This window comes from Scleropages formosus, chromosome 1, assembly GCF_900964775.1.
Source record: "Scleropages formosus chromosome 1, fSclFor1.1, whole genome shotgun sequence".
NCBI lineage: Eukaryota > Metazoa > Chordata > Actinopteri > Osteoglossiformes > Osteoglossidae > Scleropages > Scleropages formosus.
Genome location: NC_041806.1, coordinates 39,403,046 through 39,412,108, shown reverse-complemented (window position 1 = coordinate 39,412,108; position 9,063 = coordinate 39,403,046). Strand labels below are relative to the sequence as shown.

Here is a 9,063-nt window from a genome sequence, read left to right as displayed (position 1 = left end):
TGCCAAGTGCACTGATGGACACCCTTATGCATGAACATGGTGTTCGTTATGGACAAACCGTGACTAGCACAGAAATCCAATAACAACTCACCGCTCAGGTTCAGATCAGGGAGGCCGTTCCTCCCAATCACGCCCCTCCAGGTGTCACTGTCACTGCCCACGTGGGCGTTAAAGTACCCCAGTAGAACGACAGAGTCCCCAGTGGGAGCGCTTTCCAGCACGCCCCCCAGGGACTCTAAAAAGGTCGGGTACTCTGCACTGCCGCCAGGTGCATAAGCACAAACGACAGTGAGAGACTCTTCCCTGACCCGAAGGCACAGGGAGACGACCCTCTTATTCACCGGGGTAGGCTCCAACACATGGCGGCTGAACTGCGGGGCTATTAATAAGCCCACACCTGCCCGCCGCCTCTCACCCTGGGCAACGCCAGAATAGTGGAGAGTCCACCCTTGGTCGAGAAGAGTGGTTCTAGAACCCAAGCTGTGAGTAGAAGTGAGCCCAACTATATCTAGACGGTATCTCTCAACCTCCTGCACTAGCTCAGGCTCCTTCCCTGCCAGTGAGGTGACATTCCAAGTCCCAAAAGCCAGAGTTGGCGCCCGAGGTTTGGGTCGGCCAGGCACTCGGCCCCGACCACCGCCCAAATCACAATGCACCGGCCCCTTATGGCCTCTCCGGCAGGTGGTGAGCCCACTGAAGAGCGACTCAGCTTTGGGCTGAGCCCGGCCAGGCCCCATGGGTATAGACCTGGCCACCAGGCGCTCGCATACAAGCCCCCCGCCAAGGCCTGGCTCCAGGGTGGGGCCCCGGTGACCCCATACCAGGCAGGGTAAACGAGAACCTAGATTTGATGGTCATCATAAGGGGGTTTTGAACCGCGCTTTGTCTCGTCTGTCACCCAGGACCTGTTTGCCATGGGAGACCCTACCAGGGGCATATAGCCCCAGGCAACATAGCTCCTGGAGTCATTCAGGCACTCAAACCCCTCCACCATGTTAAGGTGGCGGTTCGAGGAGGGAAAAAAAAGGATTATTAACAAGTATAATAATGATTATTATATGATAATTAAAATATTGATATTAGTATATGAATAGAGCCTGAGAGACAAAAACACACTATAAAGAATTGGACAAACAAGCCTACTATAAGAAAATAAATTTTATTAGCTATTTTTGAGACAACAGTATGAAGTATCAATTTCAGAATTAAAATATTAACTAAGTATATATAATACATAAATTGTGGTGCATATAATGCAGAGTAAAACCCTGCTTAAAACAACTGTTATTTTAATGCTTTTAAATGAAAAATGTTTTCTCATTCAATACACATGTATTCATATTTATTTGAAATTTTAAAAAGTGAAAATTGGAAGTAAAATTTGATCAAAATGTATTTCTGCCACAGAAGAATTCAAAAACCTTTATTTTAGAAGGGTGATGTAAATATGAATGTAGAGACATCTCCATGAATGCTGCAGGTCAAGGTCTCCCTAGAGGGAGTGGCTATGGTTCCTCATCTTTAAAGATTTGGTAAATCAGTCTCTGGGCATGGAGGGTGTAGGGCTGGGCTCTCTGTAGCAGCATGGCTAAGGGTCACTGCTGATGCTGAGTATTCAGTTGCACAGTTCATAGAGGCAGTGACGTTCATTGGATAGGAGGGAGCACTAGTGTCTCCTGACTCTGTGGAAGGTGTGATGTCCTCTGAACTCAAGGGTGAGCTGTGAGACACAGCTTGCCGCATCCCCTCCAGGTAACTCTGTATATTGTTAGTGCTTCGCTTGAAAATGATTATATAGAGGTTAGGAACAAAGTGGCAGAAAATTATCCCATAAGTGGATACCAGGATAGCTGCTGCTTCAACACCAGCACGCTCGTGGCTTACAGTGACATAGACAGGAATGAAACACACCCACACAAACAGAAAGATGAGCATGCTGAAAATGATGTAGCCGGTCTCATGGTACCGGCCTGGGGCTTTTCTGCCAGTTAAGGCCAGCAAGAAACATATGAAGGCCAGCAGTGCAATGTAGCTGAGCATAATACCAAAACCGATGTTGGAACTCACACACTGGATCAGGATCTCCATGCTTTGGTCTGAGGTCTTTTCATCCACCTTTGGAGAATCAAAGATCAGCCGCAGAATGCAAATGAGTGCCTGAACTGCAGTGCCAAGGACAACAATGGCCAGTGGCTTGTACAGCCTTTTCAGCCTGTGCTGTCTGCCAGGGTCAAAGAGGAAGACTAAGTATGTGCGGAAGGCCTTGACTAGGATGCAGGTAATGCAGAGAGTAAACCCCATGCCATACATGGTCTGCTGGGCTTTGCAGAGATGGTTGTTGGGTCTGCCCAAAAAGAGCACAGAGCTTCCAAAGCTGATACTCAATCCAGCTATCATGGTATAAGCCAAGTTGCCACCAGCAACTTTTACTGCTGGGGTTTCTCTGTACCATAAGAAGATAATGAAGATGACCAACAATAGCAGCTCCCCCAGTGCTGCTGCTACTAGTAGGGTTATGGTGAATGCTTCATGCCATTTGAAGTATTTCTCAGTTCTTGGTGTGCACTGGACAGACCCCGGCTCTGACCACGTATTGTTTGGGCAGCTCACGCATTCATGAGCTGGTAAAAGGTCATAAACAGATTGTCAGGGAAAATGTTGTGATGCAAATACTGACAACTGTTGTTCCTAGTGTAAATAGTTAGTAGTTAGTTTTTGATTAAAACTACACTAAGTTTTCAAAATAATTATTTCTTTCATTTAATGACTAAAAAAGTAATAAAAAGTCAATATCTTTTAATTCAAGACTCACCTGAGGCATCAGAGTAGGTGCCCATTGGGCATCTGATACAGTCATAGCAGCAGGACACATTCACTATGTTTTTCATTGTCCCATGAGGGCATGGCTGGGAACACCTGGACTCCGGCACCTATCGGATGGACCAAGAAAAGTCTGTCTTTTGAAACAATAATTATATAATATTATAAAATTCTATAGTTATGACATGTTTAAGTGCTGCTGCCTCACAACACCTAGGCTGTTCTGGTGTAGGTTCCAGTCTAGCTCAGTTTGTGGAGTTTACATGTTCTCTTTGTGTTTTGGTGGGTTTCCTGTGGGTGCTCTGATTTCCTCCCACAGTTCAAAAACACACAGTTCAGGTGGATCGGAAATGCGAAATTGCCCATATAATGTGACTGGGTGAGTGTATGTGTCTGTGTAGCTCTATTCTGTGATTGACTGACATCCCATCCTGGCTGTACCCCCCCCGCCTTGTGCTCACTGATTTCAGAATTGGCTCCGGACCCCCCGCAGCCCTGAACAAGGCAAGCGGATGTTGAAAATGCATGGATGATGTGCATAACGATATTATGCAAACCATAATCATTAACCATAATAAAAAGCATACACTTGATATCTTTGACCATTTATCATAGTGCAAACCAGGATACAGTTGCATCCCCACCCTTGTTGGCTATAGCTAATCTGGCCTCATAAAAGTAGAAATTAATGAATGCCAGAGTTTTACTGATGAATTACTGAACAAAAACAGTGTTCTTAGGTTTTACAGACCACGTTGTTAGGTGTTCCCCAAATGATGGCACCCTCATTGACCATCACATCTTCTGTTTTCAGGTGATACTGTCCCACCACTTTGATTTCTCGTCTGCTGCCAGCAATTTTCCACATGACAAGGTCATAACCAGTGACAAAGTTGCCAAACTCATCAAAGTAGAACTGGTTGTTGTCCAGGGTAAAATTGACTTTTTTAAGTTCATGCAAAAGCTAAAAAAAGTGATGAGAGAATTGGAAGTTATTTATGAAAATTTTGTATCAGTTGAAGACAATGACAGACATGTCTAAATGTACCTGGCCAGGATGACAAGCTGAGTGTTCTTGCTTTTGTCTCATCTAGGCTCTGAATTTTTCTGTCATTACTTAACAGTTGTCTAGCTAAATCCCTCTCTAAAATCCATATTAAACCATACTTTTCCAATAACATGAAACTGAATTCATGCTGTTTTAACAAAGCTGTTAAATATTGAAAATGACGTTTGCTCCAAACACAAATGTAGTTTAATGCTGTAAAAAAATGGCAATTAGCGCAAAGCTAATGTTTTCCTTCTTATTTCAATTCATTTAACCAGCAGTTCACACACACACACACACACACACGCACACACACTTTCTGAACCGTTTGTCCCATACAGGGTCACGGGGAACCAGAGCCTACCCGGCAACACAGGGCGCAAGGCCGGAGGGGGAGGGAACACGCCCAGGATGGGACGCCAGTCCATCGCAAGGCACCCCAAGGGGGACTTAAACCCCAGACCCACCGGAGAGCAGGACCCAGTCCAACCCACTGCGCCACTGTGCCACCGCACCCCCCACCAGCAGTTCAGAGAAGAATAATTAAGTTCATGATTAATTTAGAGCTTTAAGAATTTAGGAAACAGAAACTAGCATACACAACAGGTTGTCAGCACTTGGGGTTCTTATTTTAAAAAAAACCTGCCATGCAAGAACTAGTTTTGGCACAGCAGCAGAACCGGAAATGGATTGACTTCAGTGACAGTACTGGTTTTTTTTCAATTTTCTGACGCAATTAGCAAAAATATTTAAAGGAGAAAGTCCTTGTCCCCTTCACAGTTTGTCTCATTACACTTCAACAGGCGCTTCACGGCATGAGCTATGGCCCACACTGCCAGCCTCTTGCCGTACGCTCGTGTCAGGTCCACGCTGCGCACAATGAAGTCATCGTCAGCTTGTTGGGGGTCAGGCAAGCTGCAGGCCTGAAGGGACTTGTACTTTTGAGATTCAGGGAGGGAACAGGAGGCTTGAGGGTGTTTTTCTAGGCATTCTTAATATTCGAGAAGCTCTGGGGTACAGTTGAACCTCAGTTGTTTGTACTCCTCAATGTAGCGGTTCACTGTGCCTGGGGCAGGTGATAGCTTCTGCAGGTACTGCTCAAACCCGGGGTTCTTCCCTGTCATAAAGGTGAAGCCAAAAATATCCCCTACCTTAGTGATGCCCTCCATGTTGGCAAGGGGTCGGTCCATGGACCAGGAGTCACTGGCAACCCAGATCCGACTAGTGTTGGTTCTTAGCATTTCCTGGAAGAGCTGCTCCACCAGCTGCCCTTTCAAGATGACCAGCACCACCTGGGCTGTAGAGGAGCGGTTCCGTTTTGCCACCTCCTTGATCCGCGGTTTGCTCTGGCTGTTGTCCAAATAGTGTGGTATGATCTCCTGGAAATCTACACACAGATTTGTTTCCTTGGCATTGAGTAGGAAGCTTTCAAGGGCTGACTTGCTGTATTCATCATCTCCAGACACCACAGCAATCCAATCCCAGCCAAAGCGGGACATCAGTTTGGCCAGGGCCCGGGTCTGATGCACATCGCTGGGAATGGTGCGCACGAAGGATGGGTAGCGAGTCTTATCACTTAGAATGGATGCAGAGGATGTGCTGCTGATCTGCATGTTGATAGCATAGAGAGATTCATTGCAGATTTTTGGTATTCACGTTGGTATTTTTGAAAATTGAAACTAAGTGTGAAATACAGCCAATGCAGTGAACTGAAGAGAAGGTATGATACAAAGATCTACCAACAAGGAAAAAAGAGACATGGTGCTCAAGGCTCTATGGAGATACATATTGATTTGATGGAATGATTGATTCACTATAGTTGTAAAATGTGCTATTTTGATCATTATTTATTCCCATCCTCCAGAGATATATCTAAGAACATGCTTTGTGACAGACACCCTGTTCAGCATGTTTCCTGCTTTGTAACCGAATCCCAGCAATAGTTCCGATAAACAAGCAGTAACTTACGGCATATTAAACAGACGCAGGAGACAGCGATCCGTAACTATGCCCGCTCAAGGAGTGGGGTGACCTTTCACCAGTTATCTGAGCGGAATGACCTTTGATATAAAGCATTTGAAATTATTATGAAAAAGTAAGGAGAGATTAAATTTCACCAATGATATCAGTGTCTGCCAAATAAGTGATTTTTGATAATTTTTCTCATAGGTTCACCTGAGGTACCAGGTAGACTCCTAGTAACTTGGAGACAGGAATGGACTCCTCTGAGAAGCGCCCTCCGATGACCACCTTGACTGGTGGCCGGTAGTCGGTGAGGTCACTTTGGACTGGCAGCGACCCGTTGACAGAGAGCAGCTATTCAGCGTTCATGACAGCTTTTGTGGCATCAGAGCAGGTGTCACAGACAACATAGCCCCACCGCATATTGGGGAGGAAGCCAGAGTCATTAAGCATGTTGATGGTGTGAATGGCAGCCAAGATTTCCACAAACATTATCAAGTCAAAACTGAAAAAAAAAAACACAACCAGTAGAACGATACAGTGACTTTTTAAAATGTTTGCGCATTCATAATATACATTTAACATATTTAAATATCAGAAATTAATATAATTAAATTAATGTCCAGTATGTAATAGATGTACTGCCATTTATAACAATAACTGTGTATTAAAAACTGGTAGTACATGTCCAGAATTATGCATAATGAAAAACTGAGACCAATTATGTGTGACTTTTTTTTTCTCTCAGATAACAATGTGTATACTGTATGCAACTGAATATATAAAACTTTAAAAAAAACTTTTAGGTGATGTATAGAAATGTATTCCTTGTCCATTTTTTGATTAATACTGATATTTTTACTTTTCCAAAGTCTAACTGTATGAATTATGAAAAATTATCAGATGCAAAAAAAGTCAAATCTGCAAACAGTCGGTTCACAGAGTAAAAATTCACCATAGTGGGGTTAATTCTGTGCTCACTCTGTACAACTGAAGCCTTGGGGTTGTGTCCGACTGTCCAAGCCCTCTACTTTGGTGTGACATGGTTGAAGGATGCCTATCAAAATGTCTCCGGGCGCCTGTACTCCACAGATGGGTGCCGAGGAGCCGAAGCAGCCCCTGGCAGCCAGCAGCAAGCAGGACCCTAGAGCCCATGTGAGCAGACGAGAGGGCATGGTGTTCCTTGGATGTAAAGCGTCTGCAGGGTAGGTTAACAATGGAAGGTGCTTTTAAACCCTGCAGATGCATAAAGAACGCATGTACCAGTATCGCTTTCAGAAGCTGGTTATTCTGGAAAAAGGTTTAAGGAGGAGATGATAATGAGAGTGATGATGATGAAGGGAGGAAGGGGATTTTCATCTTTCTGTGAAAATTCCCCTGCGTGAGCCTAATTTCGATCTTTGGTAAAAGAAGAGTGGATAAACTTGCCAGACCAGACAAAGATCTGTACGTGCACACATGTGAATGTGTGTGTGTGTGTGTGTGTGTGTGTGCGTGTGTGTGTAGGTACTCGAGAAATCTTTTTCATCTCTGATGTTTCTAACTCTAGTAGCATCTGAGGTATGTCTGGAATTTCAAAGTCTTTTTCAGTTGATTATTTAACTGTTGAGTAGATTATGTAAAAACATTGAATCTTATGTCATAATCTGTTCAATGTGGACATAGTACAGCATAGTTTTGACATTAATCCATTGAGCTGATCCTTTTCTCCAGATTGACTTATAATGTGAAAGTATTTACAATTATTTACCCCTTTATACAGCTGGATGACTTTACTAGAGCAATTTTAGGGTAAGTAGTTTGCTCAAAGGTATACCACAACAGGAGATCAAACCTGCAACCTTTGGGTCTAAAGGCAGAAGCTCTAACCATTATACTACCAACCGTCCTCTTTTAATTCTTGCATACCATGTTCACTGTGGTTTCGCAGTAACATAGTGGTACCAGTAAAGAGCACAGCAGGTAAACCTGGTGCCTCGCAGATCCTGAACTGCTTGGTGGGCTTGGCTTTAAGTCTGGCTCAGGGTGTGAAGAGTTGGCACATTTACACTACCAGACATAAATAGAAGAAGGTGCTAGCAAACCACTTCCCAAACAACTACTTTCTTCCCTTGCCTAGAAAACCATGTGAGTGGTTGCTAAGAGCTTGGTTTGACCAGCTGGCACATCCACACACATCATCATCATCATCATCATCAGTAAAACACAACAGGGACAGCTGGTAGTGTAGTGGTTAGTGTCACTACCTTCAGACCCAAAAGTTGCAGCTTCAATCCCCACCTCCATCTGTAGTACCCTTGAGCAAAGTACTTACCTTAAATTGCTCCAGTAAAGTTACCCAGCTATACAAATGGATAAATAAAATTATAAGCTGCTTTGCAGAAAAGCATCAGCTAAATGACTAAATTCAAAACTGAAACTTGTCTGTTCAGAACACCTGAAACAAACTCATTTGCTCATCCATGTTAAGTGCTGGTCCTTGTTAGGATCATGGTGGTTCAGAGCCTATTACTGAACATAAGATGAGGAAGAACATGTATGCGATGGATGAGATGACACTCTATCATGGACCTAACACACAGATCAGAGAAAATAGAACATATGTACTCATTTTTTTCAGCAATATTTTTACTTGATGATGATTGCTGTACAGTATGCATATTCCTTAAACGAATATCACTAAATAACTATAAGTGTGACAAATTACTACACTGTGCTTCACTCCTCCCTTAGAGCTAAGCACTTGCTTATATTTCAGTTGGTTCAGTAAAAAGTGAAGACTGCGGCTGGGATTTCAGGGAGAACATCTCGGCGTAGTGTCTGTGTGAAATACGGTTAAAGCTTCTGACTTCTGACGAATGACGCAAAACAACTTTTTCATCGAGTATCAGAAACAGCCTTGAAGAAACAGGTGTTAACTTTTTGTAAAGAAATGTTACACCAACAACATACATACGCAGGGCTTTTTTTTCACCCGTTTTTGAAGGGACAGCAAGTTGTTGGTTTAAGATGACTTCTACAACTCTGCAAATTGTGCAAGACTCCTGTGCGTGATGTGTGCATGTACATCATCAGCATAAATTTTGTTTTGGTATGTTTCCAATTAGAAGAATGCAAACTGTACATCCCCTGTCAGTTTTACAGATTTCACGCCAGACGAATGAGAACCACGGGTAGTCCCTGTCAAATTTTCAGGTTTCGTTACAACACTTTTTGACTTTAGAAGAAAGTGA

The 9,063-nt window shown here is 43.6% G+C and overlaps 1 pseudogene; it reads right to left on the bottom strand.

Annotated features, from left to right (window-relative positions):
- Window positions 1-1,521: 1,521 nt before the first annotated feature.
- Window positions 1,522-7,005, bottom strand: LOC108929200 (G-protein coupled receptor family C group 6 member A-like; annotated as a pseudogene).
- Between the last annotated feature and the right edge of the window lie 2,058 nt (window positions 7,006-9,063).